Genomic DNA, 25,771 nt, shown 5'->3' on the forward strand with positions numbered 1-25,771 from the left:
GGAGGGAGAAAAAATTGGTCTTATACCATATCGAATATTCAGTTCAAGACATAACGCAAACCACATAGAAACACACTTCTGAAAGAAGGCCTAAATTAGGTCAGTATCTGCGCTCAGAGGTCTAATATACACACATATAATTTGTACAAATATGAGCATGTAGAGTCCCTTTAACCGATGGTCTTCTTCCTCTATTCCCTCTCTCAGTTAAAGAGTACCACCAGCCATTCATTTACACAAGCTAGAACCTTAGAAACCATTCTTGAGGTATCTCTTACCCTCTCCCCAAATCCACTTCATTACCAAATCCCCTACATTTTGTCCTCAAAAGTTTTCTAAATCAATCTATATCTTCTCATCCCCTCTACCAGTACCTTCATCCAAGCTTTCATAATGTGTTACCTGGACTACTGAAATAGTCGCTCAGCCGGTCTCTCCATTTGCCCCTACCTTTGCCCCTACCCAGCTGCAGCCAGAGTGATATATTCAAAATGTAAATCTGTTCACATCATCTCCCTACTTCAAACATCTCTACAACTTCTCATCACTCTGAGAAAAGACAGAAGTCTTAATATTAACTATCAGATCCATGTTGTGATCCCACCTACCTCTCGAATAATATTCTTCCCAATACTTGTTTCTCTCTTTGCACCAATACATTGTCCTTCTTTCTTTTCTTCATTCACTGTGCTCCTTCCTGCACCACAAAGCCTAGATCAGTTTCCCTACAACAAATACTCTTACCTTTCTTCCTTCTTTTCCAAGTTAGTTTCCTCTCATTATTTAGATATTAGCTCAATTCTCACTTTCTCAGTGAAACTCCTTCTGCACTTCCTTGATTAGATCATATCACCTATTGCAAAGCCTTATGGCACCACGTACTTCTTATTCAATAAACCTAGAGTAATTGCAATTATTGAATTAATGTCTATCTTTACTCTAGCTGAAAGCTCCATGAATACAAGGATATTACCTAACATACTCGTGCCCCTAAGAAGCAGTTTATTTCGTTAAATTGTAAAATATATCAGAAAAGGAAGCATGCATATAATGTACTTGTACAGGTTAAATATTAATAATAAATGAAACATTGAATAACATTACCCAAGTAAAGAAAGAGCACATTGACAGCCTGTGGAAGCCTCATTTGTGCCTTTCTACAGTCATACATCCACCTGCCAAGTATATGACCAAATAATTAACCATTAACATGAAGTTTTGATCAACATTCCCACTCTCCCCTTCACAGAATGTAATTAAGTACATTCCTATTTATGTATTATGTACAAAAGTGTCTAGATTTTCTAGTTTTTGAAAACATATAGAAGAAATCATACTCAATACGTCCTTCTCTGATTTGCTAGTTTCACTCAATGATATGTGTCTGAGATTCAACCATGTTGATGGTGTACCTCAGGTTCATTCATTCTTTCGCCCATATAACGTCCTACTGAATGCGTGGAAAGCAATGTCTTACTTTTGCTCTAGTGACAGACCCTGGGACAGTCTGTTGATTTCTGCATCAGGTATTGCAGCACCTGACTCCTCACACGTATGTGCAAGTGCTCGGCTAGGGTATACAGCTAGGAAAAGAACTGCTGCTAGACGTGCGACACAAACCTTCAGAGATCAGTTAAATTAATAAATTGTGAATTATACTTTTTGCTATACATATGTATTTATTGAAGTACTATATAATTTTTCATTTTCTACATTTTTAATATACCTATTTCATTAATATAATCATTTATTCAACAAATATTTACTGAGACACTCATTACGTGTCTGATACTATAGTAGATACCACAGTATTCTTACATTTTTTTAATAGTTATTCCAACAGTTAGAGTCTGGATGCTTGTTAGATACTTAACACCACACCCTACTCATGGTCTTTAGAAGGTCAGGTTCATTCAGATACCAAGAACCAGAGTGAGAGCATGAGTGAAAACATACCTGTGAAGAGCCAGCATAGGGTATGTTGTCATTTGTTGATAAAACTGTCCTTAAAAAAAAAAAAATCATGTCTTATTGCTTTACTTCCAATGTAATAGCAGTGTCTTTAAACGTTCCATCCCAACTTTTTTTCCCCCAAAAGTAATGTCACTTACCTAACCATAGGGAAAGGAACATACAAATTTAAAATGTTTAAATCTGATGTTTGTCTTGCTTTTAAAATAAATCATTCTATTTCTCTCCCACCTCATCATGACCCCCAGGCCTGGAAATGGCTTTACAGGATGGAGTTTTAACAGGTCACTATTACTTCTGAGGACTAAAATAAACATTAACATAGTTTGATCAGTGGCAGGGAGTTTCATAGTACTTAGCCCATCATTATCACTTCCCAACTACTCTTTTCACTTTACACCCTTTTATCTTCCAATAAATAAGAATTGCAATAATGGAAACATTGTCTGGTCTGCAGTTCAATGATATAATTAAGCTTCAACACCGGGCTATAATTTGGGTGTCCCAGAGAGAAGATATTTATTGCCAACACACCCTGACAAATATAAAAGCTGCTTAATGACTATGCAGGAAAGCCAGTGTTAAAGGAATTTTTTGTGCTTACTTCCTGGTTGAGAGGTATAAGAGAGGATATAAAAAAAACCATCCAATTTATTCAGGAAATTTTTACCATAACATGAGCAGAAGATCTAATTTATAAGAATAGCTTAAATTCTTTAAAACTCATTGTTTTCATAACCTTACTTCAATAAAAAGCATATTTTCAAAATCACATTCACTAATACACAGTAAAGCTCAGGATTTGTGTGTGTGGTGTTTGCATGTGCTGTGCTTACCTAAATTATTTACATGAACTCTATCTTAAACACAGTGCAAAGGTATGGTTCCATGAGGCTCATTAACATAAACAAATACCTACCTGTCAGTTGGTACTGTGTGTTCAGTACTTACTAAATGGGAGGTGATACACATGAGCAAATTCCATGAGAAGTAGAAGTGAAAGGTGTCTGTAGCCAAAGCAGTTATAATAGTTGTATGCCAATTACATCTCAATTTAAAAAATAGTTATCACTATTTTTATTGTTATAAGAAAAGTTTAACGGTTTAGGAAGGTATTTATATGGACTAATAAAGTTCCATGTATGATAAATGTGTACAGAAAGGAAGGGAATCATCTAAGGCAGATGTAACTTGCTAAGTTTTGCCATGAACGAAACATAGTTTTTAAATACAACTTTGTTACTGCTTTCCTAAACTATTTATTCTCTCCCCTTTTGTATGATGAGCATAATTTTCTTACCAATATATAATATAGAAATATTTGTACTAGCATTTTAAATTGATTTTAAACCATAAAAAAATAATATTAGCTAAACATATGTATCCTCTATGATCCAGTAATTCTGTTCTTGAGAATATATCCATTAGAAATGAGGGCTCAGGTCCAACAAAAGACATGCAAAATATGTTCAAGGCAGCTTTATTTATAATAGCCCAAAACTGGAAAAAACCCAAACGTTCGTGGACAGTAGACTGAGTAAACTCATTGCTGTCTATACATTCAATGGCATACTGCAGAACAATGAAAAAGAATCAGCTACTAATATATACAGCAGTACAGTTAATAGGCAAATTTAACCTGTGTGTAAGTAGGAGCATAATGATATTTTTTTAGGGAACTGGAAATACTCTGGGTGTCAATGGTTACATTTTACATATGTAAACCTTTGAGTGTATGCTTAAGAACAGTTTAAACTCTATAAAAAAAATCCTCAGTTAAAAGCAAAAGCACTACAACAATATGTGTCAAAAGCTAAAGAAGGCTGACTTATTGACTTACTGAATTAATAGTAGGGGAAAAAGTCAATTTGTTTTAAAAAGCTGTGTTCATGTACAAACATGCATTATTAAATTATGAATAGGAAAAAAAATTAAAATCAACCTATACAACAATAGGAAAACAGGTGATTGTGTTATTTCAATTTAATGGAATTTTATGTGATATTACAAAAATAGTTTCAAAAATTTCCCTAATAAGAAAATAAAACTTAATTAAAAACAACCAATGAAAAGAATCCAAATACAAATTACTCATGGTGAATAACTATAAAACAAATGCATGCCCATAAACACATTTATATAAAAGGCTAGGTAGAAATGTACAAAAAAGAAACTTGTGTGTGCTGAATAATGGAAGATTCAATTTTCATTTTAAAAAATTCTTTGAAGCTGTTATAATTCTCCTCTAATAACAGTAAGAACATATATAAATATACTCAATATTTCAAGAACTAATTAATGTAAAATGTTACCAAGGGGCAGAAAGGGGATTACACTTCAGATAAAGTAAATGACATAGAGAAGACATAGAGGAAAGCAAAAGTACTAAATTATGCAAAAGGAAAAAAATTCTAAGCAAATAATTCAAATGGCTGTGCAGTTAGGTATAGATCTGTAGAACAGAAAACCAAGGAAGAGAGAATCCTGCCTTAAAAGAACAAACTAAGCCAGCTGAGTATCAGGTAAGAGTTTAAGCAGGTAAGTGTTTCAGAATACCATCTCTGCTATTAACTAGCTGTATAATGTCCCTCTAAAAACAAGAACAATAATAACAGAATCATTGGGTTTTTATCCTCATTAGTAAATGAGTTAAGGCAGGTGAAACATTTAGAACAATGCCTGCCAATAATAAGTATTCAATTAATATTAGATAATACAAGGGAAAATTAAAGCTTGCAGAAGAAATAAAGATTAATTTCATTTGATTTTTTTTCTAAATTTATCCTTTAAAAATTTTCAAGCTCACCACTTTATCAAAGTTATATTTAGTTTGGTAATGATTTTTCTCATTACTCAGAAATTTAGTATTAATTTTATCTAGTATTTGCAGAGGTCTGATTCACACAATGGCAGCTTTGTAGAAATTCAACGTGATATAGTAGGTACATAAGCAATACTCTTTTCATATAAACAATAGTACTTGTTTCCATGTGAGCCTCACGGCTAATTTTAAAATTTGGAATGTAGTGGTATTAAATGGCTAGAGAAACAGAGAAATTACAGCTGGGACATATTAGGCTTGTGGTTGAGTATTCAACAGAGCTATTATTGCTTCAATAAAAGTCTATCATCTAGACCTAGAATACAGACTCCGTTCCCCACGCCTCTCAAGGGGGAGCTTGTACGGCACACTCCCACCCCCTCATCTCCATGGCATTTCTTCAACAATTTCCTGTTCTGAAATGTGTTACATGTTTCTCTCTTTCTTCTTCTTTTATGGTTCTTTTGCTCCTCTATTCTCCATATGAATGGTATGAATGGACAGGTAATGTCCTCCATCTATCATCACCACCTCCCAACAAACAAACACACACACACACATACAACCAAAGGTAGTGGTTTCCAAGGTCTTCATCACCAAGCACGGGAAGAAATGAAAGGTGCTGCTCAGGACACACCTGACAGGCACCGTGCCTCAGGGCAGACGAATGATCTGGCCCCTAACAGTCCTCATCAGCCGCAGCAGCAACACCTGGAGGCATACTGGAAATGCAGATTCTCATCTCTAACCAAGAGTCAGAATCTCTGGTGGTCCCCAAAATCTGCAGGGTTATGAGCTCTCAGGTGATTCTGATGCCCACTCAATTTTAAGAATCACTTGTACATGCCATTCCAATATAAACCGCCTCGCAACTAAATCTTACAAGGAGCAGAAAGTCTAGCAGTGCCATTAAGTCTCTGGTGTAAACTAACCCTTGTTAACTCTATTTATCTTCAAACATAATTAAGGCGGAAATGATAGGTTTTTCATTTTCATTAATGTCAGAAAATATTTTTCCACAAATGGATTAAAAAGTCTTTGAAAACAGAAATCTAACATATCTCATTTGAAAAAACCAGTTCAAAGTTATATTGTCCCAAAATTAAATCAAAAATCATCCCAGACGTTGAAAGAGTGGTATACTAATCTCATTTGAATCCCCATTGGATCCTCACTGAACAACACAACAGCCACTGGCCACATGTGACTACTGAGCACTTAAACTGGGACGAGTGGAAACTGAAATGGTGCTGTAAACATAAAAATGTACTAGATTTTGAAGGCTTAATAAGAAAAAGAATGTAAACTATATCCTTAACAATTTTTATGTTTATACTGAGTCACATGGAAATGACTGCATTTTTGACATACTGGATTAAATAAACTAGATAATGACAATTATTTTCTCTTGTTTCAACCAGCAGTTACTAATAACCATATCCTAATCCAAACAAAAAAATTATGTCATGAAATATAAGGTTTCAAGTTCTTAAAGAAATTTTCAAGTAGACTAAAGAATGTATCAGACCTTTTTTACTTTATTAAATATTTAGCATTTCCTTTCTTCTCTTGCTCTCCTGGCCTTTGTTTTATCCCTCTTTACAATGTCCACTCAAGTTTCTGCTTGCTGAGACGTCTCAGCCAGCTGGGCTGACATGATTATCTCCAAACAATAATAACAGTAACTACAGAAGAACACACAAATCAGAGGAAATGCCTAGAACCCTCTCTGTGGAGGTGACATTGAAACTGAGAAGGAAAAGGATGAAGACATTCAGGTCAGGTTTATGTGTGGGAGGCTGGGGTGAGTTCGGAAGGAGTTTTGAATGAAAAGGGCAAAGTTGTGCAAAACAACTTGGCTTTTTTTTTTTTTTTTTTTTGAGAACTGAGAAAACGTGAATGTGACCAGAGGTAAGAGAGTGGGTAAGAGAGTGACCAGGGGAAGCCAGAACATTAAATGCCTCAGAGGCTGCAACAAAGGGTCTGGCCTTTATTCCTGGCACAATGGGCAACCAACTGGATGGATTCAGACAGGGGGTGATAGGTTCTTATTTATGTTTTAAGATCACCATTGAACGGAACACTATGGAAACTGAAAGAACAGTTAATGGGCAGCTGGAGTTTCCAGGTGTGCGATTACTCTGCCTTGGATGACACAGCAGCAGAGAGGGAAGAGGGTATGGAAACTGCAAGGCTCATTTGGAAGTAATATTGGTAGATCTCTAATTCACTGACAAATTAGACCGGGTGCGTTAAGGAAAAGGCAGAAACGAAGAATAACTCCTGGCTTATGGTTTAAGCAAAAAATTGAGGTTTTTTGTTTTGTTTTGTTTGTTTGTCTGTTTTAAATATCAACTTCCAGGATCAAAAGAGAAAATTAAAAATCATGGAGATGAAAAGAAACGGTATTTCCATTCACTTAGTAACTGCCAAGTACTAGAAAATGATGCTGGGTGGTTTCTTCTACTGTTGTTGTCTAATTTAAGTTTTTCAGGAGCCCTATGAAAGTAGGTAACATTCCTCTAGATTAGAGACAGGCAAACTAAAGCACAAACAAGTTAAGTAACTTGTCAAGGGTCACTCAGTAGTAGCTCAGTCTACTGTCTAATTCCCTCTGTCTTAAATGCTTTACACATACCAACCCCATACCAAGACTGATAATTTTCTCTAAATCAATGAACTACTGTTCCTAAGATATTTATTACAAGATGGCTGAAGACATAATGCAACCAATCTTCCACAATTTTACAACAGACCCCCTGGAGTGAGCACACTGCTCCAAACACTGTGATTTTCAATTATATTGTTAGTAAAACAAAAGTGTTTGTGAGGATGAATCCGGGTGCTTTTATTGCAAGTCAGGATTCTACCTGAGAAACTCTGAAACTATCTATTTAACGCATCACTTCAAATGCAGAAACTTCCCTTTGCACCTGAAAGGCCTCTTGTGTTTGTTTATCTCAACACCAGGGAAGACGGGATGCAGCCCTCAGCCAGGAATAGATGGGATGCAGCCCTGGGTAAATGGGATGTGTAGCCCTGGGTAGGCGGGATGCAGCCATGGAGAGCGTCGCTCAGAACAGGCCTGGCATTTGGGTACTTACGCTACCAGCATCAATGCTGTATGTCTCTTTCCCATTAATTCCAGAAATACACAGTTTATCAGTCCCTGAATTATTGTATATATTCCTTTGTATATCTAATGCTTTTTAAACTCAACGCTTCTTAAACTCAGCGCTTCTAAAATGAGGTATGTATGTCTTATATGAGGTCTTAGACACAGTAGAGAGTAAAATCTGAAAGACATATTTAAAATGTTCCTCCAGGGGTGCCTGGGTGGCTCAGTGGGTTAAAGCCTCTGCCTTCGGCTCAGTTCGTGATCCTGGGGTCCTGGGATCCAGGCCCCCATCTGGCTCTCTGCTCAGCAGGGAGCCTTGCTTCCTCCTCTCTCTGCCTGCTTCTCTGCCTACTTGTGATCTGTCTGTCAAATAAATAAATAAAATCTTTCAAAAAATAAAATAAATACAAATAAATAAAATGTTCCTCCAAAGTGCAAACACAGTACCTGCCCTATTTTGGAGTTCAGCTTGATTTGGCATTGCTCTTTAACTTCTCATAGTCTCAGTGACACAAATAAACATACATACCCACTGAATTTTCCTCTACTGCTACTTAATCAAAACACAGCACCAGTTACTCAAAGGCCAAGACAGGGAAATAGTAGTATGTACACATGCAGCATGTAGAAATAATCTTGAAAAATAACAGACTTACTATTCATAGTCTAGATTATTCAGAGAAGATACATCTTTCTATGTATTATTCAGTGATTCCAGATGGTATCCTCAAGCCGTATCATTTTTTTGCCATTTGTCCTAATCAGACTGGTCAAAAGGGAGGATGCATGAAGGCAATAATGACAGTGTGGATGGGGGTGAGTTTTAAGAGAGACGAAGGCTTTCTAGACATCAACATGAATGGTTTGGGTTTTGGACTAAGTTGATTTAACTTACGGTCTAAAATAAATACATGCATGAACCATAAGGAAGATTTAAACGGATAAAACTATAGTAAGACTAACTCACTTCATGGTTACCCTGCTGTTATGTGATGAATTGTGCCCTCCCCCTACCCTAACCCCCAATACCTCAAAATATGATTGTACTTACGATAAGGTCCTTAAAGAGTAATCAAGGTAAAATATGGATGGGCCCTTACATAAAACTGGTGTCCTCAGAAAAGGAGATTAGGATACAGACATTCACAAAAGGAAAATCAAGACACAGGAGAAAATGGCCATCTCTAAGCCAAGAGAGAGGTCTCAGAAGAAACCAAATCTGTAAACACCTTGATCTTGGACATCTAGGCCCCACAACTGTGAGAAAATCAATTTCTGTTGTTAAAACCCCCAATATTTTGTGAAGGCAGCCCTAGCATACTACCAACACCTACCTTAAAAAATATTTTATTCATTGGGCACCTGGGTGGCTCAGTGGGTTAAGCCTCTGCCTTCGGCTCAGGTCATGATCCCAGGGTCCTGGGATCAGGCCCCAAATTGGGCTCTCTGCTCGACAGGGAGCCTGCTTCCTCCTCTCTCTCTCTCTCTCTCTGCCTGCCTCTCTGCCTAACTGTGATCTTTGTCTGTCAACAAATAAATAAAATCTTTAAAAAATATATTTTATTCATTAATTTTCTTCAAATAGAAAAAAAAAATTTTTGATATAAGTTCTGCATGCTTTCCCAATATCTGGAATACACTATATCAAAAAGAGGAGCTATATAAACTCTTGGTGTATATATTTCTATAGAAATTGATTTATATAATTCTTCATTTTATATATATATATAAAATATATATATATCAGTATCCAGGAAAAAGCAGTTTTTATATTCCAACATTTACCATAAACCAATTTGAATGAGAATTATTTTTGTATTTATTTCTCCAACTATTTTGCTAGTTCCTAAACTCTAGGGATTCTATTTATTCCTTAAACTACTGAAGCCACTACATGTTTTGTACATAATATTCACTCAAAAAACTCTTGCTTAATTACAACCCTTTTTAATGAAGGATACATTTTTATCATAGCTACTTATTTCAAATATACTAGTTATCAATTCAAAACAAAATGTCAGGTTTTGGACTCATGTATAAGGAAAAATATGTGCTTCATATAGGTAGAAAATGACAATGTTACTCAAAATTGTTTTAGGCTTATATAAAAGAACTACGTATTATGCATGCATATTGTTTATTCTTCTTTATAATTTAAGTGTTTAATGCAGTTTGAGGACATATATCAAAAATACTCTACTGAGATAACAATTACTCTACAAGTTGTATAAGTTTCAACTTTCTGGGAATCAATGCATAAACAGAAGAAAAATATGACCATTAAAATTCATAAGCCATGTGGTAACAGAAAGTAGTTCAGTATATATTATATATGCTAGGTATACATATCCTTACATTTCCTAGTTAACATATCCATAATTTCAGGTAGCAGGATTCTTTGTCCAGAAAGAAGTTGATCAACTAAACTAATAAAGGAAAATCATCTTTTTAAACACTCTAGGCCTTTTAAATTGTAAGCCTTCCTTCTTAAGAAGTTTCATTATCAAATAATCATAATTTAAGGGATGTCAACTAATACTTATCCCTAACACCTGAAGGGAAGATAATAATGTACACACAATTACAATTAAGTTAATATTCAAAATGCTTCAACTTGTTGTGCAAAACTCATTAAAATACTGAAAGTCCACCCCGTAAAAGCCTCAGGTTTTATGTCATCAAACATGTGCCTATTATAATTGTTATCCCTGCTTTTAATAAATTATCTACAATTAAAAGCTTCAGTTCAGTGTTGTATGATCTATTCCAGCTTGATTCAGGCGTCAGTCCACCAAGATGTTTGTCTACATACGCAGTTATTAGTAAGTTACCTTAACCTGAGAGATGCTCAAAATGAGTCCAGTGAAATCAGTGACACCCTTCATATGAATAAGGATGGGACACAAAATATGAGGAAAATAAAATTAATTTATTTCATCATTAGCCTGAAAAGATACTGTGAAAACTGAGAGGAAATCAACTGCGTAACATCTCTGTAAGAAGAGGAATCTAAACTCTGGAGGCGAACGGCCTTGATTCACCCCCGATGCTTATATTTAACTAGCTGTGCCGTCTCAGCTCTGTCTTTACCTCTTTGCCTCAGTTTCCTCATCTGCACAATGGAGATAGTAATAGTCTATACCTTATGGTGTTAGTGTAAAGACTAAATGATTTATGTGAAGCACTGAGAGCCCAGCACACAGAAAATATTTAACAAATGGTCACTAGTCATGGTAGTTAATGGTCATAATAAGTTATGGGTATGTGTTTATATCTATATGTATATATATGAAATCTACAGAAGCAGGATAAATATATAGAAATATTAACATGATATAGAGAGGACGCAAACAAGCAAGTGATCTCAGTATTTGTCTCATGTCCGACTCTATATTGGATACTTTAAATGCCGTCTCAATTTGCTTTTTTTTTTTTCAAGTAGGCTCTCTATGCCCAGCATGGGGCTTGAATTCATGACCCCGAGATCAAGAGTCGCATGCTCTACCAAATGATCCAGCCAGCCGCGCCTCGTTTAACCAACACACTGTGCGCATGAGCAAGGCGGGGCTCAGATCACTTGGCTAACATGCTCATAGCCCTACAGGTTTGAATAAAGTCTGTTTGACTTGATAGACTGGATCTTCTTCCCATTGCCCCAAACTATCTAAATCGCATACATTTGATGAGGAAGACTTTGCAAATATGCTTCAAAAGACCCTCTGGCATTCCAGAGTAATCAGTGAGAAAACAGCAGTCCCATGCTAAATCTGCATAGACATTTTTCACAGTACCTGAGCAGTTCTTAAAGTGATTTTGAAATGATTACACAGAAGATATACAGATAACACAGCAATGTGTATGGACACACTAAACATAATTATTAATCTGCTTTTACATACTTGGTAAGAGGGTATTTGAATATGAATAAATCCCTTATTTGAGAGTATGAATATTTCCTTACCATGAAAAGAAGCCACAGAAATTAAAGATGGATGAAATTTCCCAAAAAGGAGGAAATGTGGAAATGTCAAAACTTCCGAGAGAAAAGAGAAAGAAAATAAGAAGACAGACATAAATTGTGAGCTTGTTCAGAATGTAATTTTTTTCATGTTTCTGAGGTTGACAAATGGTGCATGTCAGTGGTAAGGGAAAACAAGTCAGGGTCCTGAACAGGACAAAAGAAACCAAATATACTGAACCAAAGAATGTTTAAAAACTTCCTGTTAAGTCAGAAGAGACCCCGAATTGCTAAGGAAATGTTGAAAAACAAAAACAAAACTGGCGGCATCACGTTACCCGATTTCAAGCTTTACTACAAAGCTGTGATCACCAAGACAGCGTGGTACTGGCATAAAAACAGACACATAGACCAGTGGAACAGAGTGGAGAGCCCAGATATGGACCCTCAACTCTATGGTCAAATAATCTTCGACAAAACAGGAAAAAATATTCAATGGAAAAAAGACAGTCTCTTCAATAAATGGTGCTGGGAAAACTGGACAGCGATATGTAGAAGAATGAAACTCGACCATTCTCTTACACCGTTCACAAAGATAAACTCGAAATGGATAAAAGACCTCAACGTGAGACAGGAATCTATCAGAATGCTAGAGGAGAACATAGGCAGTAACCTCTTCGATATCAGCCACAGCAACTTCTTTCAAGATAAGTCTCCAAAGGCCAAGGAAACAAAAGCAAAAATGAACTTTTGGGACTTCATCAAGATCAAAAGCTTCTGCACAGCAAAGGAAACAGTCAACAAAACAAAGAGGCAACCCACGGAATGGGAGAAGATATTTGCAAATGACAGTACAGACAAAAGGTTGATATCCAGGATCTACAAAGAACTTCTCAAACTCAACACACACAAAACAGATAATCATATCAAAAAATGGGCAGAAGATATGAATAGACACTTCTCCAACGAAGACATACAAATGGCTATCAGACACATGAAAAAATGTTCATCATCACTAGCCATCAGGGAGATTCAAATTAAAACAACATTGAGATACCACCTAACACCAGTTAGAATGGCCAAAATTAGCAAGACAGGAAACAACGTGTGCTGGAGAGGATGTGGAGAAAGGGGAACCCTCTTACACTGTTGGTGGGAATGCAAGTTAGTGCAGCCACTTTGGAGAACAGTGTGGAGATTCCTGAAGAAATTAAAAATAGAGCTTCCCTATGACCCTGCAATTGCACTGCTGGGTATTTCCCCCAAAGATACAGATGTAGTGAAAAGAAGGGCCATTTGTACCCCAATGTTTATTGCAGCAATGGCTAGGGTCGCCAAACTGTGGAAAGAACCAAGATGCCCTTCAACGGATGAATGGATAAGGAAGATGTGGTCCATATACACAATGGAGTATTATGCCTCCATCAGAAAGGACGAATACCCAACTTTTGTAGCAACATGGACAGGACTGGAAGAAATTATGCTGAGCAAAATAAGTCAAGCAGAGAGAGTCAAGTATCATATGGTCTCACTTATTTGTGGAGCATAACAAATAACATGGAGGACATGGGGAGATGGAGAGGAGAGGGAGTTGAGGGAAACTGGAAGGGGAGATGAACCATGAGAGACTGTGGACTCTGAAAAACAACCAGAGGGTTATGAAGGGGCGGCGGGAGGGGGTGGGGTGTGGTGGGAGGTTGAGGAACCAGGTGGTGGGTAATAGGGAGGGCACGTACTGCATGGAGCACTGGGTGTGATGCCAGAACAATGAACACTGTTATGCTGTAAATAAGCAAATAAAAATAAATAAATTAATTAAAAAAAAAAAACTTCCTGTTATCTTTGAATTTCTCAAGAGAAATTAAAAAAAAAACAAAACTGGGTCATGCTATATGTTTCCTTAGCAAATTAACTAACAAATACATATAATTTTACTTTATTTATCTAGAATCAGCTTACAAATAAAGGACAACTAAAAACATTCAGAGTCTACAAAATCCTCTGAGATTCTGGAATTTTTGTACCACATTGACTGTGAATTGTTATTTTCAAAGTATAACTATACTCCCGAACCTTTACCAGGGTCTACTATACCATTTCCCAGAACTCAGCAGGACCCTATCTCCTGCCCTGCTGGGAGAGTGTACTCCTTGCAGACCAACACAACTATCACTCTTGCATCACACATTAAATTCAGACACACACATGTACACACACTCCACTGGCTCAAATCCAAAAACCCATATTTAATGCAACCCATGGCTGCACATGCTTCCAAGTCTTTGTCTTCCAATGGCTGTCAAAGAACTTAAATAAAATAATGTAGGGGAAAGCACCACAAATCATACATATAAAAGAATTCTATAAACTCTAAAGCAAGTATTAGTATCATTATTGTTATTATACTAATATTTATTAATGTTAGTGCTCACAAAAAAAAGTCTAAATTCCATAGCATGACATAAAAAAAGTCTCTATGTTCAGACCACTTCCTATTTTTATAAACTTACTTTCCACCACCTTTTCCTATTTTACCACACATCGGGGTTTCATAAAGCCATAAAACTAACTAACTTTATTTTTTTTTTCATTTGCACACGCTATTTTTTTAATGACTGAAATATCATTTACTGTCATCTTCTTTTGGTCAAATCCTAGCCCTTGTATAAAAATAAATTCAGATGGAGGAGAATAAACTTCTATCTGATAAAGGACTTGTAGCTATACTATATATAGAACTCTTACAATTTGATAATAAGAAAACAACTCAATTTTTAAAAGGTGGAGACTGTGGACTCTGAAAAACAAACTTAGGGTTTTGGAAGGCTTGGGGGGGGTGTTGGGTGAGTCCAGTGGTGGGTATTAAGGAGGGCACTGATTGCATGGAGCACTGGGTGTGGTGCATAAACAAGGAATTTTAGATCACTGAAAAAGAATAAAATAAAATTAAATTTAAAAAAAATTTAGAAAACACACACACACACACACACACACAAGGTAGATGGATATGCACAGGGTTTGAACAAAACTTCACCAAAGAGAATACATGCATGAAAAAATGCTCAGATTCATTAGTCATTAGGCAAATTAAAACCACAAAGAGATCTGATTACATAACTTTTAGAATGTCTAAAATTAAAAGACTGGGCATACCAAGTGTTGGTAAGAATTTAAAGAAACTAGAACTACTGGTGGGAACATAAAGTGGTACAATCAGGAAACAAGTTTGACAGTTTCTTCCATAGAATCCAGCCATTATACATCTCAGTAATTACAGCTGACCTTTGAACAACACAGGGGTTAGGGACACTGACTCCACACACGCACACAGTTGAAAATCCACATCTGACTTATGCCTTCCCAAAACCTAACTACTTATAGTCTACTGTCGACTGGAAGTCTTACCAATAGCATAAACCATCGATTAATGGATAGTTGCTATGTTATACATTATTAAATACTATATTCTTAAAATAGAGGAAGCCAGAGAAAAGAAAATGTTATTAAGAAAATCAAGGGCTCCTGGGTGGCTCAGTGGGTTAAGCCTCTGCGCGCAGCTCAGGTCATGATCTCAGGGTCTTGGGACTGAGACCGGCATTGGGCACTCTGCTCAGCAAGGAGTCGGCTTCCCCCTCTCTCTCTCTGCCTGCCTCTCTGCCTACTTGTGATCTCTGTCAAATAAATAAATAAAATCTTAAAAAAAGAAGAAGAAAATCATAAGGAGGAGAAAATATATTTATAGTACTGTACTGTATTTATTTTTAAAAATCCACAAAAAAAGTGGGTCTGTGCAGTTCAAACCCATGTTGTTCAAAGGTCAACTGTATACAAAACAAATGAAAGGAGGTGTCCACACAAAGACTTTGTACAAGAATGTTCACAGTCCTTTTATTTGCGAAAGCCAAAACTGAAACAAAAACGACACAATCCAAATGTTCATCAACAGGTCAAAGAAAAAAACTGTAGCATATCTTTGCAGTGTCATGCTATTCAAAGAGCAAGCAAACAAACAGAGAAGCACTGATAAATGCAACAAAATGAATGACTCTTAAAAAATTATGCTAAGTGAGAGAACCCAGACCCAAAGGAATACTGTGTGAGCTCACAGATATAAAATTCTACAAAATACAAACTAATGTGCAGGGGCAGAAAGTGTATCAGTGGTTATCTGAGTAAGGAGCAGGAGGCAGGGTTTACAAAGGAGTCTGAAGAAACCTTTAGGGGTGTTAGCTATATTTACTACCTTTATGGTGATTATTTCACTAGTATAAACATATGTCAAAACTTTTCAAATCGTGCACTTTAAATATGTGCAATTTATTCTGCCGACTGTACCTCATGCATCAATTTTTCTAAAAAAGAAATAAGCTACTGATACATAAACTTAGACAATGGAATCTCAAAATTATTATGCTGAGAAAAAGGAGGACACGAAGGTATATATGACACTATTCTATTTATATATTATTCTTGAAAAGGCAACACTGAAAACAGAAATCACATCAGTGGTTGCTGCAGAGAGGTGGAAGGGGCTGCCTGCTAAAGGACATAAGGGAATTTGGGGTAAAGTGGGCACAGAAATGTTTTACACCTTCACCGTGGTACTGGTTGTATGACTGCATACATCTGTCAAAAATCACTGAAGGGACACCTGGGTGACTCAGTTGGTTAAGCGGCTGCCTTCAGCTCAGGTCAAGATCCCAGGGTCCTGGGATAGAGTCCCGCACCAGGCTCCCAGCTCAGCAGGAAGTCTGTTTCTCCCTCTGCCTGCTGTTCACCCTGCTTATGTGCACTCTCGCTCTCTCTCTCTCTCTCTCTGACAAATAAAGTCTTTTTTTAAAAAAGAAAACTCAGTGTACGCTTAAAAAGGATGGATTTATGCATTGTAAATTCTATCTCAATATAATTTTCAATGTAATTTTTTCTCAATTTCAATAAATTATATCCCTCTTGACTTAAAAATAAAGAATTCATATGTCATATCTTGTATAATTTACTCCAAGAAAATTTAGTGGACCTTTTGGTAGGTTTCTATAATCCTCCAATACTCAATATTTGCACTTACACAGTAATAGTTTTTTTTATTCATAATTCCAACCAGATGTGAAAAATTTAGGAATCATTTCTAGTCATTGCTTTAGAGCCAATAGAGAATACAGTGCTTGAAAATTAGGTTTTTAACAAGCATTTTAATTCCATTGTTGCTATTTCACTTCCTTCTCTATTATAGTTGTTTGATTCAGTAAACACACTTTCATTAAGCTTCAGCTAACTGCCCAGCTAAAGAAGTGGGCAAGAACAAAACAGCTCCTACCCTCAGAAGCCCAACAGTCACTTGGGAGAATGATCATCAAACATCTAACCCCAATATGTGGTGAAGCTAGTAACTTGTCTTGCCAGGGAAGCAACAAGATACAAGGAAATTGATATATTGGATCAGGAGTCAGTAAAGATTTTAAAGGTGTTTTGTTTTGTTTTGTTTTAAGCAAAGACCTGCAAGATAAGTGGAAGTTGGCTAGAATGATAGGGGGTGAGGAGGAGATGATGTTGGTGGTGGCTAAGAGTGTCAGAAGGAATAGAAACCATACTTTGAAGGCACCAAGCACAGCACATTTGAGGAACTAAGAGATTTATTCCAGCTGAAGACTAAAGAAAGGGATCTCAAGAAAAGAGAGATGAAGCTTTAAATGGAAATCATGGACCAATTCATCTGGCACTTCACACTAAGGGTATTAAGAAGTAACAAATTATTTAAATGGAGGAGGAAAAAACCCAAAACAAACAAACAAACAATGATCCTATCTGTCTTCTCTACATCTCCCCACCTGCTCTCTGGGAAACTGACTGGAGGCTGGCAAGACTAGGAAAGGAGAACAGCTGGTTGTTGCAAAAATTTGGATTAGAAAAACTAATTATATGGCTGAAAATTAGCCCCAAATAGGGAAATAATATTCTCCCTATCTCCCCTCCTAACAATCTGACTCAAATGCTGCCAGTCAATCTTAAGGGAAAAAAAGAAGGAGAACTTTCAAAACCCAAACTATTTCTAGACTCTTGGTGGCTCCCCATTGCCTAGAGGACATAGCTCAATCTTTGGCACCGAGTCACGATCTGGCCCAGTGTTCCTTCTCCACATCATCCCTTGCCATACCATCTACTCCAATCGTAACCACCTCTGCCCCAAATGCCTTTCGGATGTAGAAAATATCCCTGCTCAACAACATCTAATCAGAAAATCATTAACTCCTCTCTAGGCTACTCAAGTTAAGTGTATTCTATGTGTTCCCATTTTCCATGGTATTTCTATGGTTTGGGTTTTTTTTTTTTAAGATTTTATTTATTTATTTAACAGACAGAGATCACAAGTAGGCAGAGAGGCAGGCAGAGAGAGAGAGAGGGAAGCAGACTCCCCATTAAGCAGAGAGCCCGATGCCAGGCTCGATTCCAGGACAGGGATCACGATCTGAGCAGAAGGCAGAGGCTTAACCCACTGAGCCACCCAGGCACCCCGGTATTTCTATGTTTTATACTAATAGAACAGTTGTCACCTTACATTATAGACGTTTATATGTATTGGTCTTCTAAGTATATTATTTTGTTTGAGGGCAGAGACACTGTTTATATTTGTATTCTAGACATCTGGCACAGTATATATAACTTAATTTGTGCTAAATTAATATGTATCAACTTTATGTGCAATTTACAGCCATGATGTCTGAAATAAGAAAGCACAAAACAAATGAACAAACAGTGGGATAGATATCATAATCTTAAGTAAGCTAAAAGCATAAGCAAAACACAACACAGTACATGACCTAGAGGAACAATACTCAAAGATTCAAAATTTTAAAAAATACTAAATTACTGGGCCCAGATGACGTTATTAGCCAATACTTTAGATGAGATAGGGACACACTACCTAGATGTTTATGATGACTTCTTGCTATCACAGATAAATCTGGTTCTTCTATATTTGAAATAGAGTATAGGGAAAGTATCAAACATTCAACAAGTAAAATGCTTAATATAAATAACACAATAATTAATACACATACACTTCATGAGTAATGACTATTATTCTCATAAACTCAGGCAAGAAACAATAACTTACTCGGGGATACACAGCTAGCAGAGAGCAAGGCTGAGATCTGTGCCCAGATCTCAATGATCCAAAGCCCATGTTCTAATCACTGAACATACTCAGGGCAATCTTTTACACTGCTTAGCTGAAAAGCCCCCAGGAAGTCAGGAGCTATGTCTACCTTATACATTATTGTATCTTTGAGGCCCATTAGAGGGCTTAGACGGGTCTCTAGAGCTCCATAAACTCTCGAAGACATGTAATCTGTTTGTGTATGTAAATATAATTTCTCTAGAGAGAGGGTCAATAAAAACAGGCGACACTTATTAACAACTTACTATAAATCAAGTAGTATTTTAGATGCATTATCTCATTCTATCAAAACAATAGCACAGAATACATATTGGGTACTTAATATATGCCAAATCACTGTTCTCATGTATTAACATATATAATCAGCATACCAATTTTATGAGATAGGTATTATAACTCTATACACTTCAAAATTGAGGATGGTAGACTTTACAAGTCCCTTAACCTCTGCTCCCCCTTTAGTAAATGGTGGGACAGGGATATAAACATCTCTGTATGACAACAAAACCTCCTTTCTTGGCTTATATGCCATGAGCTGGTCATCCTCAAAGAACTTCATGTCCTTCAAAATGTTAAGAAAAGTCACAAAATAGAAAAAAAAAAAAAAAAGGAACTTCTTAATGCACTTTCCAGAAAACCATCTTGATGAACCCAATGGTTTTCATGCCAACACATCAGAGGCTAATTTTCCCACGCACGGAGCATGTATTAAATATATGTATTATTACAATATCATGTACTATATAGTATTAAGTGTATATAGGGAGTATAGGCAATAAGGCAGATCTGTTCTTGATGGTGTACCCATAATGAATGGGTAAGATAGTACTGAGTTACAAAGGTACGTTACTTATATAAGCAAATGTGTTTATATCAGCTATTGATACATCGGGAGTAGGATTGCTATGAGCTCTTACAGACATGTGCCTTCCTCACGGAACACTCAGACAAGAATAAGGGAACATAGCTTGGGCTCGGGGAGTGGGGGATCAAGGTTTCAGTTCTCACTTCCCCCTCAGTTGGTCACCCTTGTGCAATGAGCAACCCGATGACCATGTAGAGCAGCCATGGTTACTCTCCTGGCCTAGAGCCATGGTGCCTGGATTTGAATCTCCAGTTTTATCACCTGTAGATGTGTAACTTCAGTAGCATTTTTAAATTTCTCTATGCTTTATTTTTCCTCATCTGGGGATAGGAAAATTATTGGTATGAACTGTAGAAATTTGTTTAAAGAATCTAGAAGAAAAAAATGCATGTAAATGAACTGAAAACAGTTCAGCATGTATTAAGAATTCAGTAAACATTAGCTATATATATATACACACACACATATATGTATTTTTGTGTGTATATATGTATGTGTATATATATACGCATATATATATATACACATATTATATTCCTGTAAGAGAAAGCTTTACTTGAAGCATTCCTTGCATCTATGTAAGCTTATTACTAGCAATAGGGGACAATTCCTACATGGAGGGTGAACAGAAGTGATTCTACACAAAGGTATCATTGTATACCAGGTTATTTTATTTGCATCTATAGCCTAAGGATCCAAAGCTGTGATATCTCATTTAAAACTGTGTTTTCATTCCCAAGTGTGTGGAATCCTCTTTTATGAAGGTGGCAAAAATGGAAGTCAAGAGCCAAAAATCACAGCAGCAAACACTAGGCACATACATGTTTGTAATATAGAAATTCTCACTTATCATGTACCAGTACCTCTAGCCATTTAGTAAATGGATAGATAGTAACAAATGCAATGGCATCCTTTACAAGCTCAAAATGAGATGGTACTCTGAAATGCATGTAATTCCCTTTCTACTTTATTATTTTTTAAAAATCTATTTGTTTACTTTATTTATTTATTTGAGAGAGTGAATGAGAGCAGGGGGAGGGGTGGTGGGCAGAGTAAGGGGGAGAATTGTAAGCAGGTTCCACACTCAGCAAAGAGCCCAACATGCGGCTCAATCTCACAACCCTGAGATCACGACTTAAGCTGAAATCAAGAGTCTAGTCTTAACTATGTGAGCCACCTAGACGTCCCTCTACTTTATTGTATTTTTAAAACAAAATTCTCAAGCTCTCTAAGTCAGATTTTCCAAGACTGGTTTATATAAGTTCCAAATTATAAAACTCCAACAATGACAAATCACTTTTTCAATCAGACTGGCAACACTTTAATAAACACATCAATATCATCCAGTGTTGGCAAGAACATGGTAAATACAATGCTTAAGAAGGTTCCTTGCAATACCTATAGAATTTAAAGTGAATATCCCCCTAGAGCCAGCAATTCTCTTCTCAGAATAAATCTATCTCCTTGAAAAGACAATGTTCATAGACATTTACTACATCACTATTTGAAAGGTCAAGATTTCAGTCCTCACTTCCTCCTCAGCTGGTCACCCCTGGGTAGTGAGCCATCCTATGAACAAGTGAATATTCTGGGAGATACTGGCTGGCTATGTTGGGTATATATATATATGTGAATCTTCATATATTGACAGAGAAATATTTGATAAATATTAAATGAAAAATAAATTTCAGAACACTGGTAGAATATGAGCCATTAACCATTTTTTTGAAATAATTAAAGAAAAATTTCTGTGGTTACATACATGAAGGGAAACAAACCCTGCCATCAATGGTGTTTACACATATGAAGTACAATAGGGAAGGCAGTTCACTTTATATTTTACCATAGTATTCATTTGCTTTATTACTTTTGGAATTCACAGACGTAACAAAAATTTTCAAAGAAATGGGGCACACAAAAACAAAATTATTTGCATGTGGGTATTAAAAAAAAAAATCTTAGCAATCACCAAAATTAATTTGCGCTGTTCCATATGCTTGGAATCACAGCTACAGAATAAAAGGCTTGTGAGATCTTAATACACGTATGTAGTAAAAGTGGTGTTGTGCTACCTTCATAAAGCATGTTGAGAAAAATTCTGTATTTGTAGCCCATAAGTGGAACTTAAGGAGAAATGGAAAGAAGAGAACAATGGCTCTCAATTTCCATTCCACTTTTGTTTTTAAGATTTTCTGTAACCTAATCTCTACACCCAACATGGGGATCAAACTCACGAACGCCAAGCCCAAGAGTCACATCCTCTATGAACTGAGCCAGCCAGGTGGCCCTTTCCTCCATTTTGAAGAGACAAATGGGTAGTTCACCACCAACCACTCTTAACGCTCTCTCCTCCACTCTCTCCTACAAATGGAACCAGGGAGGAGTCAACTCCGCCACTAACTTCAAACACACAATAAATAGATCAGGTGGCTTCATGAGGAGTCCACAGAAGAGGAAAAGAGGAAGGTGTGGTGAGAGGGTGGGGACAGCAGGATTATTATGTAAAAATAGTGATAGCTGGAGGAAGAATATTTTAACAATGAATAAATGTTTGTGGAGAAGAGAGAAGATACGGTAAAACAAACTGAAAAGTGGTTAAAGGAACAAAACAAAAACAGGAAATGTTGCTATCAATGAGGTAGTCAGCTTTCAGGACATCCCTTTAGGTTTAGAGCTTCTGCATTCTGTACCCTCTAGCCCTTGGTGTCAAATCAAAGTTTACTGAAGATTGCAGGCTGGAGAGGCGTCCTTTGACTCTATTTTGGGCAAGCCTCATAAACAGGCGGATCAGGTGGGAAGCACATATATTCAATTCAAAGATCTTATCGGGTGTTGGCTTATTCCCCTTAGACATGGAATGATTTTGCTTAACTGGTGCATTGTTCAAACAAGTTTCTAAGGGACATCTCTTTCCAAAGGAAGCTAAAATGGTTTAAATAGAATTGTATATATTTATGTAACTATTACATATACATACATAGTTTGCTTCTCAAATACTGCAGCAGCGTCACCGGAAGATACCAGTCCCAAAACGTCTTTGTGGGAGAACGGACAGAAGCTGAGCAGGGGGCTGGGGTGATGCTCCAGGGCCAAGCATCTCCCCCACAACCTCCCCTGCCCGTAGATATCCATATGCCATGGCCTTGCCCCAGACCACAAACAAAACAAAACAAAACAAAACTCCACCAAAGCCCCCAGAAACCTGGCAACCACGTGACCCACCGCCGGCACCAAAGCTTTCTCGCTCAAATCAACTTTTATTTTACTTTCCCTGGGTGAACGGCTTGCGCATGCCCCCCACTGCCTCTCCTGCAGCCCTTTCTTCTCCGCTCCACCGCAGGCTGTGGGAGGCCTCGGGGTATCTACTTTCATCCCTGCCCCGCGTAGGAATCCTAAGGTTCAGCCCCTCGCGGCCGGGCGGGGGCCCCTCCTTCGGCAGCCCAAGGGGCGCCGAGACTCCTCCTGCCCGACACCAGCCGGGAGCGGTGGACTCCGGCTCAGCCCCCAGCGCGCGGCGCGGGCCGAGGAACTTACCTGCGCGGAGGCGCTCCCGGAGCTCCCGCGTCGGTCAGCTGCGCCGCAGCCGCCGCATCTCCCAGCAGCAGGTCCCCCCCACCCACCCCAGCCGCGGTGTCCTGTGCCGCACTTTTCCGAGCTTGGGAAGTTGGCCGAAAGCGCGGAGGTGGGAGGTGGGAGGTGGGGGTGGGGCTGGGTGTTTGGGGAGAGGAGGCTTAAGGATTTTGTTGTTTGTTTGTTTGTTTGTTTGTCTGGATCTCTAGCGAAGACTTTTGACCATATGCTGAAGAATATTAGTTTTGCTCAATGGCGACAAGGCAGCGGGCTGACTCTCACGGAACGATCGATTTACTAAACAAACTGAAACGTGGGTGGGGATGTTAAACAGTAACCAGCAGCCTCAATGAAAACTGAAAGCAGCGAGGCCGCCACCGCCTCAGCGCGCTCATTTCCCTGTTCCCAAGGCCCCAGGGCGACCGGCGGGCGGGCCAGCGAGTGCCAAACCCCGGTCTCCCGTTGACCGCAGCGGCTCTCCAGGGCCTCCCCGAGGCCGCCAGGCGGTAACTGCGCGCGCCACATGCCCAGATTCCCACCATCAGGGCGAGGCCCTCTGAGGCTTGACCATTTGGAGCCCTGACCCCGCTCCCGCACCAGAGGAGCCCCGCCAGGTTCCGTGTCCGCGGCCCGAGACGCAGGCACCGTCAGCCTCCCCGGGTCATGCCTTGTCTAGGGCGCTGTCAACCCCGGGGCAGTACGTTTGGACCAGCCTCGGTGGAGAAAACCCTCCTGATCCCAGAATGCAGATACAATTCCGAGCCACCGAGGTCCAGAAAAGGGCCGGAAGTATTATTAAAGGGAATTGAATCGGTTCCTAGGGACAGCGCCGCGGCCACACCGCTAGGGGAGGCCGCAACCATTTCATTAAACTGCACCTTGGCGGCTGGGGTTAACTCCTTCCCTGATGCTCCTGACCACCGAGAGTTATGGGAAGAAGTGGTGGTCTAGTTTCCCTTCCCCTGGCAACCCAGCCACCTGTGGCTTCAGTCATTAACTTCTTTACATATGTATCTGATGGAAAGCTTTCTTTCTCCCTCCCATACCTTAGGCTTCTTCTCAAGCCTTAGACTTCAAGAAATGATGCTCAAGCCCGTTCCTGACGGGCTGGTCATCTGGACCAGGCTTTTGTAAAGGAGGCAATATAGCCCAGAAGCTGTGGCTTTTAAAAACATCTCAACAATTTAACTTGGTGGTTTCGGGAATGAATGACTTCAGGTCAAACAAGTAATTACCCTCATGAGATAAATAGTTACTTAATCCGTGAGGTTTTTCTTTTCCGACCAGGGGTTGGCGGGTATTTTAAGACTGTAATAACAATGCCAGGGAGATCAAAGAGCTAGGTATTTTTTTTTTCTTTTTCTTTTAGATCGGGCTTACTGAACTCCCTCAGTTTCCTTCTTCTGAATCTCTTGCTGAAAGGCTCTTTTAAAAACAAGTTGTTGGTCATTCTCGAGATCAGAACAAAGGAGAGAAATCATATACTATTTTCTTTAAATCGACCTTCTTGAGCAAAACACATACTTTGGGACCCTGTTACCCATGAGGTCTGCAAACTGAGTCACGAAATCAGCCTCTGTCCACCGTGGGCTCCAAGAAACCCTCCAGAGAGTTGAGGCGGAAGAGTAACGATTAACAGGTTATGCTTATTCAACAGATCTTTCACAGGTGTGTTGTTTAAAGATCACCTGTGGACATTCTCCTTAAAACTATTTCCAGATCTTTAGATAGTGAAAGTGGTCATATTATAAGCCAAAATATAGATATAATTCCCATAAAATGTTAAAAGTCTGAAGACAAAATTTCCTTCCCCATTCACGGGAAGCGTTAATGCTACCTGACATCTGTTGTTCCCAGCAGAGAAACCACATTTTCGTCCAAGAGTCCCCATTTACTTCACTGTTAACAATTTACAATGTCAGTGGGCTCGGTTTTGGGTGATCCATTCATCATCGATGCGTGGTAGAGTCACTGATCTACCAGGAATTGATCATCAACATGTTCTGTGTTCAAAATTATTTTGAAACCAGATGTAGAACTTTTGCCAGAGAATTTTGTCGCCACAAGGATATTGACTAACGATGAGAGAAATGACAGTGCAATCAAGGAAGTATAAACTCTGTTAAGAGTTATTATTTAAAGGAATCACTGTGTTTAATTTAGAAAAATCTCCAAGAGTTTATGTAACACTGCCAAACCTCCTTGTCCACGGCTAGGAGAGGGTGGTTTCAGATGACTAAACAAACAAACAAACAAAAAAGGGACATGAAGAACTAAAGAAAGGTATGGGGCGC

The 25,771-nt window shown here is 38.2% G+C and overlaps 1 protein-coding gene across 4 annotated transcripts in view; it reads right to left on the reverse strand.

The window, feature by feature from the left end:
• The window catches only part of HNF4G (hepatocyte nuclear factor 4 gamma), a 127,611-nt gene extending 103,876 nt beyond the window's left edge, over positions 1-23,735 (reverse strand). For 3 of the 4 annotated variants that reach the window (XM_046004191.1, XM_046004183.1, XM_046004208.1), the window contains exon 1: positions 23,442-23,735. The gene's annotated coding sequence lies outside the window, so the exon portion shown is untranslated. Of the gene's footprint in view, positions 1-1,956; positions 2,006-23,441 lie in introns of all 4 variants that reach the window. The other variant, XM_046004198.1, reaches the window with a different exon arrangement.
• Between the last annotated feature and the right edge of the window lie 2,036 nt (positions 23,736-25,771).

The sequence above is a fragment of the Meles meles genome, chromosome 1 (genome assembly GCF_922984935.1).
Source record: "Meles meles chromosome 1, mMelMel3.1 paternal haplotype, whole genome shotgun sequence".
Lineage (NCBI taxonomy): Eukaryota > Metazoa > Chordata > Mammalia > Carnivora > Mustelidae > Meles > Meles meles.